This window comes from Lagenorhynchus albirostris, chromosome X (genome assembly GCF_949774975.1).
Source record: "Lagenorhynchus albirostris chromosome X, mLagAlb1.1, whole genome shotgun sequence".
Taxonomy (NCBI): Eukaryota; Metazoa; Chordata; class Mammalia; order Artiodactyla; family Delphinidae; genus Lagenorhynchus; species Lagenorhynchus albirostris.
The window spans coordinates 98,212,014-98,237,155 of record NC_083116.1 but is presented as its reverse complement, the minus strand read 5'-3'; the positions used below and the strand labels follow the sequence as shown (position 1 = coordinate 98,237,155).

General features: G+C 37.5%; 1 protein-coding gene across 5 annotated transcripts in view; it reads right to left on the bottom strand.

The window, feature by feature from the left end:
* Positions 1-25,142, bottom strand: part of RPGR (retinitis pigmentosa GTPase regulator) — a 268,816-nt gene that overhangs the window by 236,497 nt on the left and 7,177 nt on the right. For all 5 annotated transcript variants that reach the window (XM_060138679.1, XM_060138678.1, XM_060138685.1 and 2 more), the window contains exon 2: positions 24,505-24,585. The gene's annotated coding sequence lies outside the window, so the exon portion shown is untranslated. The remainder of the gene's footprint in view (positions 1-24,504; positions 24,586-25,142) is intronic.

The window sequence follows — 25,142 nt, the reverse complement described above, 5'->3', positions numbered from 1 at the left end:
ACAATGATTAGAGTCAAGATACAGAACAACTCCATCACAAGGATCTCTTATGCACCCTTTATAGCAACAGCCACCTCCCTCCCAATACCACCCCCCCCAATCCCTGGCAACCTTTAATCTGTTCTCCATTTCTATGATTTTGTCGTTTCAAGAATGTTATATAAATGAAATCATAGAGTATGTAAACTTTTGGGATTATCTTGTTTCACTCAGCATAATTCCCTGGAAATCCATCCAACTTGTTATGCATATCATTAGCTTGTTCCTTTTTGTAGCCGAGTTGTATTTCATGGTATGGATGTCACATAGTTCTTTAAGCATTCACTCATTAAAGAACAACTGGGTTGTTTCCTGTTTGGGGATATCATGAATAAAGCTCTATGAACATTCGCATACAGTTTTTTTGTGTGAACATAAATTTTCATTTCTCTGGTATGAACGTACAAGAGTGAAACTGGTGGGTTGTATGGTAAGCATATGTTTAGCTTTGTAAGAGACTGTCATACTCTTTTCTAGAGTGGCTCTACCATACATTCCCATCGGCAATGTATGAGTGATCCAGTCTTTTGCATCCTCTCTAGAATTTGGTGTTATCACTATTTTGCATTTTAGCCATTCTGATAGGTGTGATATAGTGATATAATAACATATTTTGTAATATGACTTGGCCACATGTCCATGAACCCTTGTCCTTTCTTGTTTACACCCATGTTGGATGGTGGGGGGAGGCTCTTTTTTTTTTTCACTACCACTTCTTCCCTCTTGATCAACCTCTTTGAAATGGAGAATACAATTAGCTACTTGGGGTCTGTAGCTAATGGCTGGTTTCATTTTCTTCGAAATCATCCCTAATACATATGCAGAGGCAGAATTCACTGCTTTATTCCCCAAAAAAGATTTAAATAAATTTTCTACAACAAAACATTTTAAGTAAATGAGGAGTTAAAGAAAGATAACCTTGGGAAAAGATTAAATCTGGAATAAGGTTAAATATATAAAGTGCATAAGGCCTCTTGCAATTGAGTCACAGATTTGTCTGCGCGTTTGTAGAGTTAAGAGGGAGATATAGGAAGTTATCTAGTTCATAACACTCATAAAGAACTAATAAACTGGTAACTCAGAAAAGGCCAGCCTGAGTCTGAGACCAGAATGAAAATGCCCCCATGTTTATAGAGGCCATGTAGGTAATGTAAATGAGTGAAACAAACTGGGACTAACATGACAAGGGAGGATGGTGCTAGGTCTGTGCTAAACTGAAAAGCACAGGCACAGTCTAAGAGGGCAGCCACTACTCAGTTTTAGCTGATATTGCCAAGAGGGTAAAGTAGGCCCAATGTATCCAGCTTTTCCAGTTTCTTAAGAGAGGCTATAAAGTCAGATTTGCAGGGGTTATCTTCTGATAATATATTAACAACTATATCTGTTAAAATACTAGCTGAACAAACACTTCTGCGGCCTACCACTGCCAGTTGAAAACCTCTGGCCTTGATAAGTAGGCAGGAACGTCTAATGCAAGACAATCCTTATAAATATGACCTTTCTCTTTATCAAAGCTCAGCTTTGGGTAAATCGTGAATGTCACTGAGTCGGTGGTTATGCTCTCTGACATGCATACAGAAGGCAGATTGTCTGTGTGGTTGGTCAAGTATGGTGTCATAGATTTTCACAGTCAGCCAACAACAACAAAGTGAACAAAAGACTTGAATAGGCACTTCACAAAAGGTATCCAAATTGCCAACAAGCATATGAAAAGGTGCTCAACATCATTAATCACTGGGGAAATACGAACCAAAACCACAATGAGATAAAACTATACACCCACCAGAATGGAAAATATCAAATATACCAAGTGTGGGTGAAGATGTGGAACAACTGGAACTCTCAAACATTACTGACAGAATGTACAATTGTACGCCCTTGTTTCTAATAAAATTTAATATATTCCTTCCTCATGACCCAGCCATTCCACTTCCAAATATATATTAAACATAAGAAAGGAATGCGTACAAAGTCCATAGAAAGACTTGTACAAGAATGTTCAGAGCAGCTTCATTCAGACTAGCCTTTAACGAAGTATCCCAACAGGAAAATGAATAAGCAAAAAACTTTGTGGTATATTCATACAATTAATGAGCAATAAAAGAACTAATTAGGATGGATCCAATAACATGGATTAATCTCAAAAACATTAGGTTGAGTGAAAGGAGCCTAAGACAAATAGCATAGATTCAAATTCTGGCTCCCCCAGATACTACCTCGGTGACCTTAAATTCTTTTACTGTTCTAAGCCTTTCATTTCACATCTATAAAACGGGCATAATAACACCTTCTTGGAGGTGTTGTCATGGGGATTGTTTATAAGGGGCTTACCTAGCACAATGACACATACATAGCGAAGTATTCAATAAACGGTAGCATTTCACTCTATAGACTTATGGAAACCAAATGCCTGAACATCTACCCTTCAAGGCTTGTCTACTGCCTTCTCCCTAAAGATCCTTTCACCATTCTAAGACGACCAGGAGGAGTAACACACTAAGTCCTTAACACCTTAGTGCAAATTACCTTTAGCAAGAAATGTCTTCCTCAGAGACAAGCAGGATGGGCAGGTTATAGAGTAATTTACTTGGGGTAGACATAAGGAAAAGCACTGCTAAAGGAGGATGTGTCAGTTAGGGTCCTCTGCTGACAAGTAACCCAAAAAAGCTCTGCTTAACTGAAGATAGAAGGTTGGAAAGTCAGGTTTGAGAGTCTGTAGAAACCAGGGTCACTCTATAGACCTACGCCACCCATTCCCTAGCCACCAACTCAAAGCAAAAAGTGACTAATTAGTGCATGACCTCCAATTGTTTTTGTGCATCATTTGCTCAAGATTCAGTCTTAAGAGACAGCACCATATTAGCCAAGCTCAGGTCAACTTCTCCATCCTGGCTCTTAAGGTAGGCAAGGCAAGGAAGGACTGAATGCCTTTGGCTTCCAAAGGGTGAGGCAGGAACCCAAAATTACGTCACACCAAGACCACCTTAATTAGGGAGAGATATTCTCCGAAAGAAAACTGGGGAACTCTTGGGAACTGGCAGTGGATGCTGGGCAGTTGAAAACAGCAAATGTCTACCAGAGAGAGTTCACAGGGCAGAGTAGTGGAGGGCCAGAAGAGGCCCCCTTTTCCATTCTTGGCAGGTTCTTAATTGACTGTATTTGGAGCTTAATGACCTTTTCAGCGATCCTGTTGTTAAATTCATCTTAACAACAGCTCTGAGCAGCAGAAAAGGACCATTAATTTATCTTCTTATTAGTGACCTGTTCAGTATCTCACTGTATTTCTTAAGAGTCCAAGTGCTTTCTGTGGAGGTTAGCAAGAAGCCTAGAACAAAGGTTGAAGACTGTCATTTTGTGGTACATATCTTACACATGTGAAAGTTAAAAAATTAGGGTGACTTCTTGCACAAATCATAGGCAAGCAACTGTACTAGTAAGATACACATTGTACTCATCAGTAGACAGAAATACAGAGAAATTTAATTTTCAGTTCATGTACATGTCGCCAGAATGAATATTTTACTTTCACAGAAATATCACTTTGGTGTTGCCCACTATGGCCTTCTAGGGAAGGAGGTCAAAATATAAATTTGAAAACCGTAATATATCTAAAGTTTATTTTAATTCAAAAAAAATTCCCCGGCTTTCCTATATGAATTTTCCTCAGCTTGAGAGAAACCATGTACTGCCATGCTAAAATAATTTTGGTATCCAATATGAACTTGATTCCAATAGTTTTTTAGTTCAGTTAATGTGTGCCTGTATAAAGTCTTTGTGAATTTTGACAACTGACTTTTAAATATTGATTGTTATAATATCACAGCTTTTTAGACTCAGTTTTGTATCATTTGTGCATGTCAACCATTCCAAGTATACTTCTGCTCCCTAGGCATCTTCACTTTGTAAAAACCTTTTTATCATGACACTGAGCTTCACATAGTATTGTTTTCATATTGTATCACAAAAGAGAACTGTATCTTCAATGCTGAACTTTTTAACTGAATTTTCAATTGAATTAGTAATAATGCCATACTTTTCCCTCTGACAGAATGAACTTCTAAAAACTTCACTTTGATTCCATGAATTGGGTAAAAATAAAATTAAACCATCATCGAGATTAACAGATTTTCCATTTGAAACTTCCAATACTACTGGTATAAAACTGATCTTCTTTTTTGCAGTTCTTCGAGTTAACACAATAGCATCTATCACTTCATTTTTAATATGTGCACATGAAAACTTGGAATAAGAATGAATGGCATTAATTTAGTAAAGCGATTGTTTGATGTAAATGAAAAGTCATGCTTCACAGCGTGATATATAAATACACCTTCTGACGATGCACATGTTAAACTGTTGATCTCAGGCTCGGGCTTCTTAAATAAATTACCAAATTTCAAAATAGATGTTTATGTATTCCTCACAGATTTATGTCCCAGGATCTTATACAGTCAATTATATTATTTTGGCTCCCAGGGTGGATGGTAAATGTCTCCAAAAATTTTGTGCAATTTACATGCCATGATCAACTTTCCTGAGAAGTGGAAATTCAGTGGTTCATTTGTCATTAATAATCACATACTTCATTTTCTTAGCTCATCGGAAATGAAAGGGTTTATTGCAAAATAAAAAGCATTGCTAAACAATAAAATAGTTGTTGATCAGCATCATAAAATAAATGACAGAACAACTGTAGTAATAATGTTCAAGCTATTCCTCTATATCTGTGGACCAAATCCAGCCCATGACCTGTTTGTGAAATAAAGCTGTATTGGAACACAGACTTTCTTTTTCATTTATGAATATTGTCTATGGTTGAAACAGAGATTTTGCGATCCACAAAGCCTAAAATATTTACTACCTGGCCCATTAAAGAAAATGTTTGCCAATCTCTGACCAGCAGGGCTGGTCAGTCTCTACTTCCTGTACATATTTTATGTATACCTAACCCAGAGTTTCTCAACCTTGGGACTATTGCTATTTGTGGCTGGATAATTCTTTGTTGGGGAAGTGGGGGTTGTCCTGTGCATTGTGGGATATTTAGCAGCATCCCTGATCTTTACTCCCTGGATGCCAGTAGCACCCTCCCATTTGCAGCAACCCAAAATGTCTACAGACATTGCCAAATATCCCCTAGTGGGCAAAATCACCTCCAAGTGAGAATCACTGACCTCGCCTATAATTTCCCACTGACCCACCGATTGGGACCTGCCAGTTTCACACATCTTGCAGGGTGCGGCTTAATACATACCACAACTGGCTGGTACTCCAAGCGGCCAGTGGGGGCAAAGCAGTGTCAAATACTTTTCCCACCACCTTCCAAGACCAGTGGGCAATAGCCGTCTAGTCACTGATGAAGCACACTTCTTCAGAGTGCCCTGCAGTCTGTTCTTGGAAAGGGTGTGCTAGTTACTTTCTGTCTGGAAAGGGTCAGAAAATGAGTGCTGGGTTATTGCTAATCATTTTTCAGATTTCACTGAATGTGAAACTGAGAATATGGTTCACTTCCTATGTATCTCACACACTACTAGAGGAGAATATGGCAGAAGTTCTAAGTATAAAGTACCAAACCATGTGAGCTGAATGAGTGAATAGGTAATATACGATGAATCCACTACAAAATTTCTACCTTCCTGTCTTTGGATTCCTTCATCCGTGTCATACTTAGGAACTTTTAGCATCTCAACTTCCTTTACTCTGGGCCCCCTTATTGAGTCCAACTGAACAAACCACTGGATTACCTTCCAGCATCTTTAAGCTGGCATGATGAAATCAGAGTTTCCTCATAAGTGCTTCCTAAATAATGAATTCAGTTTTATCTAGTGTTTTGTTCTGCTTTCCTTGGTATAGCACTCAGTGACGCTATTCTGATTTTTGCCAATACACATTAGTAAATTCGCAATTTGCCAACTGGAGCCTGCCATGACTTCATTCTAGTTTAGGTGTGGCAATAGTTAGAAGTGGTGGGCTAAGAAGTCAGAAGAAATTTTCTCTCCTTTTCAAGGTAACACTCTCGGCAAGGTTGTTACAGAGTCTTCAAGGAATGAACAGCCTCATCAGCCAGGAGAGGAAGGAACGCTCTATGGGGTTTTGGGTACTAAGCCACCTGAGTCCTACATGTTTCCATTCCAATTCTTGGGATCCCATTCTCTCCCAATCCAAATATAACTTTTGTGTAGAATATCTGGGAAACCAATGTTTTTATACAACAGCCTAAGAATCAAAATTTGAATTTTGTTTTAGCTATCTCAGCCCCGTGGCTGCAAGTGATTCTTTGAATAAAATCATAGAAATTCTATAAACTTCTGCTTTTGCTTTGATACAAGCGCTCATCTTTTTTTAAACTGTTAACTTCAGCTGGAAACAACTAGCTTAAACAGCAAAAATTACATTTCTTAAGCGTTTCATATTATTCTATTACAACTGCCCCTACATACCTTAGAACCTTTCCCAAAATGAGTATGTTATTCCTAGTGAGCACAGGTAATAATTAAATTAGCTATTCGATTGATGCATGTCTTGGACTGATTCAGTGCCAGTCAGGTTTTCAGACACATCAGCAACAATTAAAAGAGATAATCAACCTGAGATTTCGCCCCACTTTCCTGAGGATCCATTGCCTGCAACCATTTCTGGTACCATTTTCTTGATCAAGTTGATTATTAAGCAGAAAAGTCACTCATTCATAGTTCTCACAACTGCTCAGAGGGCTGCAGAACGGGGCTGGAAACTAAACTTCCAGGAACAGAACTTGAAATCATACCTCAAAACAGACTTGATAAACCACTGCCATTGATCACTAGAAGAAGCCCTCATTGCTGCTATCCTGATGCCAGATGTGGGGCAGGAACTCAATTTTGCAACTACCGAGAAACTACTGGCATTGCCACTGCTAGAGGACAGACACATCTCCAGAAGAAATGGAAGCATCACTGACTGCTCATTTCTAAACTGGTGTCTCACATGGGTGCATCTGATTGACAGGGTCTAGGTCCCATCTCTATACACTAGATGCAAAAAGGGCTGTAAAGTTGAGTGTTTTGTTTTTAATGTTTTTATTGGAGTATAACTGCTTTACAAGGGTGTGTTAGTTTCTGCTTTATAACAAAGTGAATCAGTTATACATATACATATATCCCCATATCTCTTCCCTTTTGCGTCTCCCACCCTCCCACCCTCCCTACCCCACCCCTCTAGGTGGTCACAAAGCACGGAGCTGATCTCCCTGTGCTATGTGGCTGCTTCCCACACTATCTATTTTACATTTGGTACTGTATATATGTCCATATATACACTACAACTCTCTCACTTTGTCCCAGCTAACCCTTCCCGCTCCCCATGTCCTCAAGTCCATTCTCTAGTGGTCTGTGTCTTTATTCCCGTCTTGCCCCTAGGTTCTTCATGACCTTTTTTTTTTTTTTTAGATTCCATATATATGTGTTAGCATACGGCGTTTGTTTTTCTCTTTCTGACTTACTTCACTCTGTATGACAGACTCCAGGTCCATCCACCTCACTACAAATAACTCAATTTAGTTTCTTTTCATGGCTGAGTAATATTCCATTGTATGTATGTGCCACATCTTCTTTATCCATTCATCTGTCAATGGACATCTAGGTTGCTTCCATGTCCTAGCTATTGTAAACAGAGCTGCAATGAACATTGTGGTACATGACTCTTTTTGAATTATGGTTTTCTCAGGGTATATGTCCAGTAGTGGGATTGCTGGGTCGTATGGTAGCTCTATTTTTAGTTTTTTAAGGAACCTCCAAACTGTTTTCCATAGTGCCTGTATAAATTTCCATTCCCACCAACAGTGTAAGAGGGTTCCCTTTCCTTCACACCCTCTCCAGCATTTATTGTTTGTAGATTTTTTGATGATGGCCGTTCTGAATGGTGTGAGGTGGTACCTCATTGTAGTTCTAATTTGCATTTCTCTAATGATTAATGATGTTGAGCATTCTTTCATGTGTTTTTTGGCAATCTGTATATCTGCTTTGGAGAAATGTCTGTTTAGGTCTTCTGCCCATTTTTGGATTGGGTTGTTCGTTTTTTTGATATTGAGCTGCATGAGCTGCTTGTATATTTTGGAGATTAATCCTTTGTCAGTTGCTTCATTTGCAAATATTTTCTCCCATTCTGAGGGTTGTCTTTTGGTATTGTTTATGTTTTCCTTTGCTGTGCAAAAGCTTTTAAGTTTCATTAGGTCCCATTTTTTTTTTGTTTGTTTTTATTTCCATTTCTCTAGGAGGTGGGTCAAAAAGGATCTTGCTGTGATTTATGTCAGAGTGTTCTTCCTATGTTTTCCTCTAAGAGTTTTATAGTGTCTGGCCTTACATTTAGGTCTTTAATCCATTTTGAGTTTATTTTTGTGTATGGTGTTAGGGAGGGTTCTAATTTCATTCTTTTACATGTAGCTGTCCAGTTTTCCCAGCATCACTTATTAAAGAGGCTGTCTTTTCTCCATTGTATATTCTTGCCTCCTTTATCAAAGATAAGGTGACCATATGTGCGTGGGTTTATCTCTGGGCTTTCTATCCTGTTCCATTGATCTATATTTCTGTTTTTGTGCCAGTACCATACTGTCTTGATGACTGTAGCTTTGTAGTATAGTCTGAAGTCTGGGAGCCTGATTCCTCCAGCTCCGTTTTTCGTTCTCAAGATTGCTTTGGCTATTTGGAATCTTTTGTGTTTCCATACAAATTGTGAAATTTTTTGTTCTAGTTCTGTGAAAAATGCCAGTGGTAGTTTGATAGGGATTGCATTGAATCTGTAGATTGCTTTGGGTAGTAGAGTCATTCTCACAACGTTGATCCTTCCAATCCAAGAACATGGTATATCTCTCCATCTATTCGTATCATCTTTAATTTCTTTCATCAGTGTCTTATAATTCTCTGCATACAAGTCTTTTGTCTCCTTAGGTAAGTTTATTCCTAGTTATTTTATTCTTTTTGTTGCAATGGTAAATGGGAGAGTTTTCTTAATTTCACTTTCAGATTTTTCATCATTAGTGTATAGGAATGCCAGAGATTTCTGTGCATTAATTTTGTATCCTGCTACTTTACCAAATTCATTGATTAGCTCTAGTAGTTTTCTGGTAGCATCTTTAGGATTATCTATGTATAGTATCATGTCATCTGCAAACACTGACAGCTTTACTTCCTCATTTCCAATTTGGATTCCTTTTATTTCTTTTTCTTCTCTGAATGCTGTGGCTAAAACTTCCAGAACTATGTTGAATAACAGTGGTGAGAGTGGACATCCTTGTCTTGTTCCTGATCTTAGTGGAAATGGTTTCAGTTTTTCACCACTGAGGACGGTGTTGGCTGTGGGTTTGTCATATATGCCCTTTATTATACTGAGGTAAGTTCCCTCTATGCCTACTTTCTGGAGGCTTTTTATCATAAATGGGTGTTGAATTTGGTCGAAAGATTTCTCTGCATCTATTGAGATGAACATATGGTTTTTCTCCTTCAATTTGTTAATATGGTGTATCACATTGATTGATTTGTGTATACTGAAGAATCCTTGCATTCCTGGAATAAACCCCACTTGATCATGGTGTACGATCCTTTTAATGTGCTGTTGGATTCTGTTTGATAGTATTTTGTTGAGCATTTTTGCATCTATGTTCATCAGTGATACTGGTCTGTAGTTTTCTTTCTTTGTGACATCTTTGTCTAGTTTTGGTATCAGGGTGATGGTGGCCTCGTAGAATGAGTTTGGGAGTGTTCCTCCCTCTGCTATATTTTGGAAGAGTTTGAGAAGGATAGGTGTTAGCTCTTCTCTAAATGTTTGATAGAATTCGCCTGTGAAGCCATCTGGTCCTGGGCTTTTGTTTGTTGGAAGATTTTTAATCATAGTTTCAATTTCAGTGCTTGTGATTGGTCCGTTCATACTTTCTATTTCTTCCTGATTCAGTTTTGGCAGGTTGTGCATTTCTAAGAATTTGTCCATTTCTTCCAGGTTGTCCATTTTATTGGCATAGAGTTGCTTGTAGTAATCGCTCATGATCTTTTGTATTTCTGCAGTGTCAGTTGTTACCTCTTCTTTTTCATTTCTAATTCTATTGATTTCAGTCTTCTCCCTTTTCTTCTTGATGAGTCTGGCTAATGGTTTATCAATTTTGCTTAACTTCTCAAAGAACCAGCTTTTAGTTTTATTGGTCTTTGCTATCGTTTCCTTCATTTCTTTTTTATTTATTTCTGATCTGATCTTTATGATTTCTTTCCTTCTGCTAACTTTGGGGTTTTTTTGTTCTTCTTTCCCTAATTGCTTTAGGTGTAAGGTTAGGTTGTTTATTTGAGATGTTTCTTGTTTCTTAAGGTAGGATTGTATTGCTATAAACTTCCCTCTTAGAAGTGCTTTTGCTGCATCACATAGGTTTTGGGTCGTCATGTTTTCATTGTCATTTGTTTCTCGGTATTTTTTGATTTCCTCTTTGATTTCTCCAGGGATCTCTTGGTTATTAAGTAGTATATTGTTTAGCCTCCATGTGTTTGTATTTTTTTTACAGATTTTCACCTGTAATTGATATCTAGTCTCATAGCGTTGTGGTCACAAAATGTACTTGATATGATTTTAATTTTCTTACATTTACCAAGGCTTGACTTGTGACCCAAGATATGATCTATCCTGAAGAATGTTCCATGAGCACTTGAGAAGAAAGTGTATTCTGTTGCTTTTGGATGGAACGTCCTATAAATTTCAATTAAGTCCATCTTGTTTAATGTATCATTTAAAGCTTGTGTTTCCTAATTTATTTTCATTTTGGATGATCTGTCCATTGGTGAAAGTGGGGTGTTAAAGTCCCCTACTATGATTGTGTTACTGTCACTTTCCCCTTTTATGGCTGTTAGTATTTGCCTTATGTATTGAGGTGCTCCTATGTTGGGTGCATAAATATTTACAATTGTTATATCTTCTTCTTGGATTGATCCCTTGATCATTATGTAGTATCCTTCTTTGTCTCTTGTAATAGTCTTTATTTTAAAGTCTATTTTGTCTGATATGAGAATTGCTACTCCAGCTTTCTTTTGATTTCCATTTGCATGGAATATCTTTTTCCATCCCCTCACTTTCAGTCTGTATGTGTCCCTAGGTCTGAAGTGGGTCTCTTGTAGACAGCATATATACGGGTCTTGTTTTGGGATCCATTCAGCCAGTCTATGTCTTTTGGTGGGAGCATTTAATCCATTTACATTTAAGGTAATTATTGATATGTGTGTTCCTATTCCCATTTTCTCAATTGTTTTGGGTTTGTTATTGTAGGTCTTTTCCTTCCCTTGTGTTTCCTGTCTAGAGAAGTTCCTTTAGCATTTGCTGTAAAGCTGGTTTGGTTGTGCTGAATTCTCTGAGCTTTTGCTTGTCTGTAAAGGTTTTAATTTCACCATCAAATCTGAATGAGATCCTTGCTGGATGGAGTAATCTTGGTTGTAGGTTTTTCCCTTTCATCACTTTAAATATATCCTGCCACTCCCTTCTGGCTTGCAGAGCTTGTGCTGAAAGATCAACTGTTAACCTTATGGGGATTCCCTTGTATGTTATTTGTTGTTTTTCCCTTGCTGCTTTTAATATTTGTTCCTTGTATTTAATTTTTGATAGTTTGATTAAAGGACTCACCTATAAATTTCACCTATAAATTTTCGGATTGGTTTTAAAACCATCACATTCTCCGACTACAGAAAGACTATCCAACATGCACCCCCATGTTCACAGCACCACTATTTACAATAGCCAAGACATGGAAACAACCCAAATGTCCACTGACAGATGAATGGCTAAAGAAGATATTGTACATATATACAATGGAATACTACTCAGCGACAAAAAGAACAAAATATGGCTTCCCTGGTGGCGCAGTGGTTAAGAATTTGCCTGCCAATGCAGGGGACATGGTTTTGAGCCCTGGTCCGGTAAGATCCCACATGCCCCGGAGCAACTAAGCCTGTGCACCACAACTACTGAGCCCGCACTCTACAGCCCAAGAGCCACAACTACTGAGCCTGCGTGCCACAGCTACTGAAGTCTACGCACCTAGAGCCCGTGCTCCACAACATGAGAAGCCACGCCCACACACCACAACCAACACCCAACACAGCCCAAAAAAACCATATAAATAAATACATTTATTTGAAAAAAAAGAATGAAATAATGCCATTTGCAGTAACATGGACTGACCTAGAGATTATCATACTAAGTGAAGTCAGAAAGAGAAAGACAAATACCATATGATATCACTTATACATGGAATCCAAAATATGACACAAAAGAACTCATCTACGACAGAAACAGACCCACAGACATAGAAAACAAACTTTTGGTTACCAAAGGGTAAGGGGGTGTGGGAGAGGGATGGAGTGGGAGTTTGGGGTTAGTAGATGCAAACTCTTAAATATAGAATGGATAAACAACAAGGTCCTACTGTATAGCACAGGGAACTATATTCAATATCCTCTGATAAACCATAATGGAAGATAATATGAAAAAGAATGTATATGTGTGTGTGTGTATATATGCATATATAATATATGTGTGTGTATATATATATATATATATATAAAACTAAATCACTTTGCCGTATAGCAGAAATTAACACATTGTAAATCAACTATATGTCAATTAAAAAAAAGAAAGACTATCCAAAAACTAATGGGCAATCATGAATAGGAGGACTATGATGGATGCCCTCTACAAACGGTATACACCCAAATATTGACAGTGTTTAGATTAAGGTGTACAATTATAGAAGGGTTTTTCTTGTATATAGTTCCTGAATTGTCTTCAATGAACACATATTCCTTAATTAAAAATAGATATGCAAACACATCCTCACATCTAAGTTTGATAATTAAGTAAGAAAAAAAATTCAGGATAAAATGTCAAACAGAATACCTTGTAAACCAAATTTAAAAAAAACTTTTAACAGCTTTATTGAGATGTAATTTTATATCATAAAATTTAATTGTTTTAACTGTACAATTAAATACTTTTTAGTAACTTTATAGTTTGTAACCATCACCAAAATCCACTTTTAGGACATTTCTATCACCCCAAAAAGATTCCTCTTACCCACTTTTAGTTAATCTCGATTCTGACTTCCAGCTCCAGGCAACCACTATCTAATTTCCATGTTTATAGATTTGCCAGTTCTCATACAACATGTAGTCTGTGTCTGTTTTCTTTCCCTTAGCAAAGAGTTCTTGAGGTTCATCCATGTTGTAGTATGTATCAGTCCTTTGTTCCTTTTTATTGCTGAATAAAATTCCATTGTATAGATATGCCACAATTTGTTTATTTACTCTTAAGTTGATGGGTATTTGGATTGTTTCAGTTTTTGACTACTATAAATAATGCTGCTATAAACATCCACATATAAGTCCTTTAGTGAACACTGCTTTCATTTTTCTTGGCTACATACCCAGGAGTAGAATTGCTGGGTCATGTGGTAAATGCATGTTTGCCTTTTCAAGAGACTGCCAAACTTTTTCCAAAGTTGCTGTACCATTTTACATATCTGCCAGTTCCCATTTCTCCATATCTTCCCTACCACTTTGCAGTGTCTGTCTTTCTTTTTTTTTTTTTTTGCGGTACGTGGGCCTCTCACTGCTGTGGCCTCTCCCGCTGTGGAGCACAGGCTCCGGACGCGCAGGCTCAGCGGCCATGGCTCACGGGCCCAGCCGCTCCGCGGCACGTGGGATCCTCATGGAGCGGGGCACGAACCCGTGTCCCCTGCATCGGCAGACGGACTCCCAACCACTGCGCCACCAGGGAAGCCCGGGTGTCTGTCTTTCTGATTGTAGCCATTGTTGTGGATGTAAGGTGGCATTTCATTTTATTTTTTATTTGCATTTCCCTAATGACTAATGATATTGAGCATCTTTTCATGTACATCTTAGCCAGTTTTATGTCTTCTTTGGTGAAACATTTATTAAAATCTTTTCCTTGATTTTAAGTTTATTATTTGCCTGGCTATTGAGCTGTAAGACTTCTTTATATATTCTGTATATAAGACTTTTATCAGATATATAATTTGCAAATATTTTTTCTAGTCTATAACCTTTCTCCCAGTCTGGAATCTAGATTTTATGCATTCAATAGTATAATTATCACCAATTGTATGATTTTGTCCATGGAATGCACAAATTTGAAGCAAACTGAATCAATGAGAAGGTGTGCTTTGGTAGAGCTCTGTTTCTAAGGTTTGAAATTGAAAAGGCAATTGCAGTTGTCCAAGAGCTGGCAATAATTTAGTTACTTTAGAAACCCTGTAAATTAATCTTGACCACCAACTTGGACCAGGAGAAAAATTAAAGAAACAATATACAAGAGGACTAAATATATCCCGAAAAAACAAATCAGTACATTTAATACATGTCTCTACCACTGGTTTAAATTCCAGAAGCATTGAAAATCGTTTTGCCTCAATTATCTAGGGATTGGAAATCAAAGTATAAAACCATATTTCCCAAAATGATAAACTAAGGGTTTTCTGAGATAAGCATTTCTTATTTCAAAAGGAAAGCCACAGTTCTGGAGTTTAATTTCACAACTGAAATGTAAGTCATTTTATCTGCATCTGGATGATTTTATCAATGTAAAATAAAGCAGGTGGCTCAATTCAGCAAATATTTACTGAGCATCTGTTAAATGAGACCCTGTGCTAGGTGAGGCAGGGAATATTAGGACAAGAATAACTGTTCAATTGTGGTTTACTAAACAAGGTAACAGATAACCTAAGTGGTGAGATGTGCAGAATAATTTTATGAGCTGCTACTGATAAGCTCAATTCTGTATTCTGCTAGTGAAGAGTAAAACTGTATAAGAGGATATAAAAATGAAACTCTTTCTGCCTCAGTTTTGTCTGAGTCCCCAAAGGAGGAGAAAAACCAGTACATTACAAATACATTCATGTGCCTGAAGACTTGCAAAAGTAATGTTTTTCAATCGTCAGCACATCATCTTTTTTGAAGACATATAAATGGTTTCAAGGGGCCCACTCAGCTTCACACCTGCCTCTGGGTTTGGGAGACTGATGCCTGACCCTCTCAGAGACAAGTTCAAATGCTGAGAACAATTTTTTTCAATTATTAGTACATTTTCTTATGCAGAGGGAAGGACTGAACATGTGCATTTCATTATTTTATCTCTACTTTTGAGAAAGTGGGTATTTTGTTTGCTTATCCAGTGTTTGAACATAAATATTAATATTTCCTCCCTTTTTACATAAAAGTTAGCATATGCACTGTATTACATCTTGACATTTTTACTTAATATATTTTAGAGTTTGTAGCACTTCAGCACAGAAAAAGCAGCCTCAATCTTTTCATAATTGCATAGCATTTTATTGTGTGGATGTATCATAATTTCTTAAACCAATCCTAAGTTGATGGACATTGGGTGGCCTCCAAATTTTTATCTATTATCAAAGTTTTAAAAAAAACTACAATGAACAACCTCGCATATAAATTTTCTTATATATGTGTGTGTACACATTTGGTAGATAAATATTCATTTTGATGCCTGTAAAAGTTTTCCAAGTCTCCTTAGGTCTTCTTAGAGACCCTGTATTATCTATATAATCTATTCAGCTACAAAAGAAACACTTGACAGAATAAGTGACATGTACGTGCACACATGTACATGTCCAGAAGAATTCCTGGGTCCAAACTGCATGTGTAATTTTGATGAATACTGCCAAATTGCCTTTCATAAGAGATATATTTACTATTTTCCACCAGAAATGTACACGGGTGCTTGTTTCTTTACAGAGACGGCCGCAGTTTTCAATGAACTCAGTTGTTTTTTAACTAAAAAACAACAAACAAACAAAACTCCCAAAACCAAAAACTAGTTTTACAGACCCTCAGCTGGAATCAGGCTTTATTTTTTCCCTGTGTAGGCAAATTCATTCTTCTAATTTGCAGACAGGCAAACCCAAGTGCAAACAGGTTCTTTTCTAAATATAGGCCTCAAGTTATTACATTTTAAAACATCTTTTCTTCTGGTTTCTGCTAAAATTTCTGTTTATATGATCCATTTAACTGTTTCTCCTTAAAATTTTGAAATATTTGATCCATCAGGACAGAGTTGTGGTAGCTCCAAATGGAGACATAAGCTCATGTTAATACACACTGTTAAATCACTCCACTTCTTTAGTCAAAGAAGAAGTGTCCCTGGAAGCTAAACATTATCAAATTCTCCCTTACTGTCAGAAATATTACCAGAGATACAAAGAACTAAAACACCTCACATATTTACAATTTATCTTTCGTATGCTTTTCCACATAACTAAAAATGACTTAAAATACAAAATCACTCATTTAGAAAAAGATTTTTCAGATAATTTTCCCATAAAGAAAAATTGATTTTTTCCCAGAGGAAAACAAGCTTGGTGATACTATTAACATAGTTTGTTTTAAAATAATGACATGAGGTTGATCAAAAATTTATAATGCTTTGATATATAACCCTATAAGAATAAGCAGAATTTGGGGTCCTATTAATGTGTAGTATTATAACAATAACCATAGTGACTCACATATTTACAGTGCTTTACAGTTTACAAAGCACTTCCATGTACATGATAATAATTGCAGCTGCCGTTGGTTATAAAAACCAGGTATTTTGATAAACTGTACACTATAAACTATTAGCCTCTTTTCATCCAAGATGAGGGGAATGAAAACGCATTGTTTGCTTAAGGACAAAAAGCCAGTGAGTGGTAAATCATAGAGACGGGAAGTAGAATGGTGGTTCCCAGGGGCTAGGGCGAGGGGGGATGGGGAATTATTGTTTAATGGGTATAGAGTTTTTAGTTTTGCAAGATGAAGAGTTATGTAGATGGATGGTGGTGATAGTTGCACAACAATATGAATGTGCCTAATACCACTGAATTGTACTTAAATGGTTAAGGTGGTACATTTTCTGTTATGTGTATTTTATCACAATAAAAAAAACTGGGGGGGGGGCGGGGAAATCCAGTGAGTGGTGAAGCCTGAATTTGATTTCATTTTGATCCAACCTTTTCCTTCTACTCAGAGCAGTTATTATCCTCATGTTACAGATCAGGGGACTAAAGCCCAGAAGGACTGAATTGACTTTAGTCACACAATTATCAAGTGGCAGAGTTGAAGTTCAATCCAATGGAAGTGATTTTATAAGCAGAGGCTAAGCACAGGAAGTCAAAATAAAACCAAGGACTCATCAAACCACTAAGGGTTGGGTAATAGTGCGTTAATCACTTTACCTGCCTGGGCTGCAGTTTACTAAGTTGTAAAATGAAGGAATGGATATAGATTAAACTATTTTTTTAAAAAATTCAACATTTTTAACCATGACTTACGATAAGAAATGTTTTATATTGACCCAGTACACACACATACACACCGCCTTGCCCTAGGTTGGGTTTCCCAGAAGCAGACCTTGAGGTAAGGATTTGACTGCAAATGACTTATCAAGGATGTTTTCGGGAGAAAGTGGTATGGGAATAGAGGTGGCAGAGCAGGAAAGGTGCAGAAATCAACCAGGGATCAAATTTCAGGTGCAGTCTCAGCCTCAACCTGATCCCGTGGGAAGCTCTGGAACGTAAGATACACCAGAGACTGACTCGCTTTGAGACAAGAAAGCTGGGCTTTCATATTTCATCCCTAGTCAATCACTGGTTACAGGCCACCCCAGCAGGATGTAACCTCCCAGGCATTTAAGTTCATGGTACCTGTGGTAGCCAGTCCCCAAAGGTGGCCTCCAATGATCCCGGCCTTGTAGTATTCACACCTTCCTGCCTACGCTGTTCCATGGTTGGTCACTCTAACCAATGAAATACAGCAGAAGTAATGGTATGTCACTTCTGAGATTAAGATATGAAAGACTGTGGCTTCCATCTGGGATTCTCTCTTTCTTCACTGCCTCTGTGGGAAGCAAGGTCTCATTTTGTGAGCAGTCCTATAAAGAGGTCCATGACATGCACTCTCATAACAAGGACCTGAGGCCCCCAGCCAACAGCCAGCAAGGAACTGAGGCCTGCCAACAACCACAGGAGTGAGTCTGAAGGCAGATCCTCCAGCCCCAGTCAAACCTTGAGATGACTGCAGCCCCAGCTATTAGCTTTACTGAAATCTCATGATACTCTCTAAGCTAGAACCACCCAGCTAAGTTACTTCTGGATTCCTGACCCTCAGAAATTGTGTAAGATAATAAATGTTGCCATTTTAAGTCACTAGGTTGTTGAAAAATTTATTATGCGACAACAGATAAATAATACAAATACATTGGGCTACCACGTCTCCAGTAGCTGAAGGGAAGTTTTCTGAAAAACTACAGAGAAGATTCTTTAGGAAAGAAGCACAAAGACACTGAGGGATAGGCAGAACCAGCAAAAGAGACCTGAGGTGATGTGAGCAGAGCATCAATCATGTCTGCTATCTCTCCAAAACAAATGTTTCATGAAACAACACTTACCCTTATTACATGCAATGCACTTTGATAATTCCTATTTGATTATACTCTTATTTGGTTTATTAAGTGCTGGGAGTGAGCCCTTAAATTGATTTCACAGTTCACTAACAAGTTGTGACCTGCAGTTGAAAAACAGTGAACTTAATCGTCTTTGAGGCTCCTTTTAGATCTAAGCTTTTGTAATTAGGAGTTGGCACAGTGCTATTACATTAACGACTAATATTTATTGAACACCCACTATGCCATAACTATTCCAAGCACTTCACATATATTGCTTCATGTGAAGACAATAAGGTAGTAACTACTGATATCCCCATGTTACAGACGTGAAGACTGGTAAGTGGCAGAGGCCAGGAGGAAACCCAGTCAGTCTGCCTTCAAAACCCATTGTCAAGAGTGCAGGCGACATGCGACTGTTTGGGTTCAAATCCTGATGCCAACAGTCGATCAATAAATGTTTCTAATTATGATCATGATATAACCCAATTATTGGCAGTCATCAGCTCATTGACGGGGATAGTTCTAACAAAAGGAAGTTTAGGATCAGGGTCATGCATATGGACTGAATTTAGAGGTTAACTCATTGATAATCAGCTCAATGTTCCACTCTGCTTCAGCCATGCTGGCCCAGTCTTCACCTTAAATTTAGCCACTTATACATTTAAATAAGGGCTCTGGTCTCGGTTATTTAACATCTGCATGGTTGAATATCTAAAGTACATTTCACTGTAAATAGAAGGAATTTCAACATACTCATTTTTATGTATTGTTTTATTAAAGTACAAAGATACTTCTCTAATAAACGAATCTAACTAAAATACATTAGTCACTATTATGTAGAGAATATTCCTACTGAAGTCAGTGAACACTAATCAATCTTTGGGTTTGAAAAATAGGGTCAATAAACATTACGATATAAATGACTAAAATGGTTAAAAAACGGACTTCCCTGGTGGCACAGTGGTTAAGGACCCACCTGCCAATGCAGGGGACACAGGTTCGAGCCCTGGTCCGGGAAGATCCCACATGCCGCGTAGCAACTAAACCCGTGTGCCACAACTACTGAGCCTGCGCTCTAGAGCCCATGTGCCACAACTACTGAGCCTGCGCTCTAGAGCCCATGAGCCACAACTACTGAGCTCGAGTGCCCTAGAGCCCGTGCTCCACAACAAGAGAAGCCACTGCAATGAGAAGCCAGCGCACCACAACGCGTAGCCCCTGCTCGCCACAACTAGAGAAAGCCCGTGCACAGCAAGGAAGACCCAACGCAGCCCCAAATAAACAAATTAATTAACTAATTAAAAAAAACTGCACAGAACCTGTATATCTGGAACTATTACCTTTTGGCTGAATGCTTCTGAGTCATGTTTCCATCAATTATATCTTTTATGTCACAGGATAAATACAGCATTTACACAGATAGTGAAGTCAGTATAAAAGCATAACATCCTTTTAATAGAAGATTATGAGTAATCAAAGATTTATACACCTGCTGAGTGAATTATCTAGAGTTGGACACATGTAGGGGATACATGTCAGGAAGACATTTCAGCAGCTTTGTTGTCAGGTGACTTGAAGGATTTAGAAAGTAGAAAGAAAAATATGGTTTATGTCCCACTTCATATGCTACTGTGTGATTATGGATTACAGGGCAACAAGGGTGACTGCAACCTAGCTTGGGACACTGTTAGCAGATATAAGACACTGTTCCCCTGTCACCTATTTTTTTTAAAAAAACACAAAAAACAAAACCCACTCGTTTTGTATACATTGCTAAAGAGGGAGTTACAGAAAGCATCATGGCTCCCCCAAACCAAATATCAATCTAGATATCCTGAAAAATTAACAATTTAAAATAAAAATTTTTTCTGGGCAGAAGACCTAAATAGATATGTTTCCAAAGAAGACATACAGATGGCCAACAGGCACATGAAAAGATGCTCAACATTGCTAATTATTAGAGAAATGCAAATCAAAACTACAATGAGGTAGCACCTCACACCAGTCAGAATGGCCATCATTTAAAAAAATCTACAAATAACAAATGCTGGAGAGGGTGTGGAGAAAAGAGAACCCTCCTACACTGTTGGTGGGAATGTAAATTGGTGCAGCCACTATGCAAAACAGTATGGAGGTTCCTCAGAAAACTAAAAGTAGAGTTGCCATATGATCTAGCAATCCCACTCCTGGGCATATATCCAGACAAAACTATAATTCAAAAAGATACATGCACCCTTATGTTCATTGCAGCACTATTCACAATAGTCAAGACATGGAAACAACCTAAATATACATTGACAGATGAATGGATAAAGATGTGGTACATATATACAATGGAATACTACTCAGCCATAAAAAAAGAATGAAATAATGCCATTTGCAGCAACATGGACTGACCTAGAGATTATCATACTAAATGAAGTGAAGTAAGTCAGAAAGAGAAGGACAAATAACATATGACATCACTTATATGTGGAATCTAAAACATGACACAAATTAACTTATCTACAAAACAGAAACAGACTCAGAGACATAGAGAACAGACTTGTGGTTGCCAAGGGGGAGGGGGGGTGGAGGAGGGATGGACTCGGATTTTGGGGTTAGCAGATGCAAACTATTATATACAGAGTGGATAAACAAGGGCCTACTGTACAGCACAGGTAACTGTATTCAATATCCTGTGATGAACCATAATGGAAAAGAATATGAAAAAGAATGTGTGCATGTGTATATATATATATACACACACACATATATATATATATTTATTTATTTAACTGAATCACTCTTCTGTACAGCAGAAATTAACACAACATTGTAAATCAACTATACTTCAATAAAATAAAATAAAATAAATAAAATTTTTTCTAATGATAAAGGAAATACATGCTTTCACAAAGCATTTAGTAAATGTAGAAAATGTAAAGAGTAAAGGAAAAAAATCACAAAGGGATCAGATATCAGATCATGAGGTAATAATTATCACTATTTATGTGTGGGTGTATATATCTATCCAAATTGGCATCATACTACATGTACTTTGTATAATTTCATTTTTTCACTTAAAAACATACTATGGGAATTTCCCTATGTCAAAGTATTCCACTTGAACATTAATCTGATAGAATCCCATTCTATGGACATAGCATTTGTAACAGTCAGTATCCAGCAGGCAAACAGAAACCACTCTATACATTTAATGCAGGAACAGACTTAATGCTAGTAACTTGCTACAAAGTTATAAAACATGCTAAAAAAAAAGAGAGAAAGGTATATATTAGTTACCTATCACTATGTAACAAACCACTTCAAACTGACTCGTGTAAAACCAGAATTTACTTAAGAAAAAATTCTGTGGTTAACAATTTAGGCTGGATTCATCTAGGTATTTCTCTGGTCTCAGTTGAGGGCCCTCATGCATCTACAGTTGGTTGTGGGTTGGCTTTGCTGATCTTGGCTGGGTTCCTTTACATGTTTGGGGACCTCAGCTGGGACAAGAGGACTGGCTAGACTCAGACCCACATGGTTTCTCACTCTCTAGCAGGCCAGTGTGGGCTTATTCCATGGCAGTCACGTGGCTCCAAGAGAACGAGCAGAAGCCCGAGAGTCCTCTTGAGACCTAGGCTTGGGACTGTCACAGTGCCATTTTGTCTTACCTTCTATTGTTCAAAGTAAGGAACAAGGTCAGTCCAGATTCCAAGAGTAGAGAAACAGATTCCACTTTTTATGTGAAAAACTGCAAAGTCACATTGCAAAGGGGCGTTGAAACAGGGAGAGAAAGAATTCTGGCCAGTTCTGCAAACAATTGATCACAGTGTGTCTTACCTAGAAACCTGAAAGCTGCCACCACTCCTGGGGCTGGAGCCCATATGTGGGCCATTGCACTTGTGACACTCGATACTGATCTGTGAGAGGTACTACTGCTGCCTCTACTACCACTGAGTAGAAACCCAGGAGTCCATAGCCTTACTAATCTGTTAAAACTGCCACAGATGTTTTGAGAACAAATAGTTGCCTGTAGTCATTGCTGCTGCCTCTATTGCTATTGGAAGGACCCCTAGAGACAGACAAAAAGGCTACTCTCTTTTCCACCTTATAGTCTCCCCACCAGTGCCTCCCAGTAGCAAACCTCATGTGATGCAAGCTGAAAGGGAATATGGAAAATGTAGTTTACTGGTTTCTAATCACCTGTGATACAGAGAAGAGCATCGAAAGTATAGCTGAGAGTCAACTGAAAAGTGACTGCACAATAACATCATTTATTTAACTGATTCCCTGTTGCTGGATATTTAGATTATTTCTCTGGAAATACAACATAAATGTAGAAAGCAAAGCCATCAATGGGACAGTTTCTGAACCCAATGGACAATGTTATTTAATTGCTAAGAAAGGCATTTAAAAAGGGATGAGCTCAGCAGTAAACAAATGATATGTAAAACAGAACAGCTCTAAATAGCTCTGCTCTGTCCCTCCAAAAGTAGATGTGTGTCATCATGATGGGAACAACACTGTTATATCCACGTGGAGCTTTAATGACATAGTTTACCTCAAAAATTATTTTCTTCACATTGCATTCCCATTTGGTTGAGGTCAAAAGGAATTATTCTGAAGTCATAATTATAATTTTTGTACCCCCATATACACAAAAGTTTTACCTGAATTTCCCTATGCTCAACAGCCACAGGATAAATATAAAATCCCAATAACAATTTTCCAAAAAGCATTTCTAGGGTTTAGCCTCTATAGTGTTTCTTTTTAATAACTTATTTTTATTATAAATGTAATACTGCTTGTAAAAAAAAATCAAATGAGCATTTTCAGAGGTGAAATTCCATCATTCAAAGCTTGTCATGTATCTTTCATCCTGATGTTTTCCTAAGAATGATCTAATACATTTTATTACAGTCTCAGAAGAATATTATAATTCTCTTCTGTAACTTGTTTTTATAAGTAAAAATTATATATTATATACATATGTGTATATATATATATCTTGATAGACCTTTTGTGTTAATTCAGTATAAATATACCTAACATATACATAACATATAAATATACCTAACATATAACATATACCTACATCATAGCATTCTATAGCATGGATACGCTAAAATTTATTTTATTGTTTGTCTTCCCCAGAAGAGTGCAAGCTCCCTGAGGATAGGGACCTGGTTTGGTTTGGTCACAGCTGTATCTCCAATGCTTAGACGAGCACCTGGCAAACAGCAGGTGTTCAAAAATTTTGTAGAATGAATGACTAAATGGCAAGACACTTTTGATGAATATTTGTATTGTTTCCATCTTTCACTATTCCAATAATGAATTTTGCAATTAGTAATCTTATAAATACATGTTGTACATTTATTTATTTTTGTAAGGAAAAGTCTTAGAGGAGGAATTGCCAGGTCAAAAAAAAAAAAACACCATTGAAGAACTTCAATCCCTCTCAAATTCCTCCCAACATGTTCAGAAAGTCCCCAGTGGAAGGGAGGTAGCACTTGTATTTAAAAATCTGGTCTTCCTAGCTATCGCTTAGACCTGCCACTATAGTCTCACAAGTGTAGTCCTGTCACAGAGTGGCATTGGCCTTTTCCTTCCTTTTAATTTGTGCTGTCTGGGGAAGCTGTCTGAGATGCTTATGTTTCTGCTCCATGTTCTGAGACATTCAGCTGTCATTCTGCTGAAATGAGAACAGTACCCTTTGTCCCTGAAATTTTTTGTCAAGCAGGCTATATTGGCTGTAAAACTTTATGCTCCCAATATCTCTATGAAATTTTTTTTCTAATCTAGCTTTTTTTTTAAACATCAGCTTTCCCCCAAGGCTCAGGGATAAATCCCTAATGAGGAAACACTGCATCATTCATTCCATGTATAATATATATCGAGCTGTCCTCAGAACAACCCTAATTCTCTGATACTTACACCAAGGCTCCTTAGACCAAATCTGCAAACCTTAGTTCTCTCGTTTCTTTGGTTGAGTGCTTTCCTGAGTGGCTTTTGCAAACATACCTTTAGCGGGTCCGGTCTCAGTCCTGTAGACATTTCTGAATCCCAGGGTAAAAGTCACTTGCAGTGTTCAGGTAGGGATCCCTGGAAACACACAGATATATTAATAAATACAGAAATTTAGATGAATGGACATATGCTCAAAGTTCACTTAAGCAAATTCTCAAAACAGTTCAAGATTTTCCCCCCTTAAGCCCTAAAAACTTTAATATTTTAATCTTTTGTGTAGAGGGCTTCCTTTATAAAATATCCTCTTTTATTATAAATGTTATATATGATCATTTAGAAATTTGGGAAAATAGAGTATATATAAAAAATGGGAAATAAAATCACCTATAACCCCACCCCCACCCCTGAGCTACCAGTGTGAACATTTTATACACATTTTCTTCCAATTTCTTTTTTATATGTTCTTACATAGTTCAGGTCATAGTGCATATAAAATTTTCTATTGTTTTATTTTTCCTTAATATTATAACAAAAATGTCCTTTTGTGACTAAAAGAGTTCTTCATATACATACCCGCTAATAACCGTAAACTAGTCCCTTGTTTAGATGTACCATATATTGAGATTATGCATTTTAAAAGCTGTCCTCCAAGTTTACTCAGACTAGAAGTAAGTCATATTCAATTCCTCCTT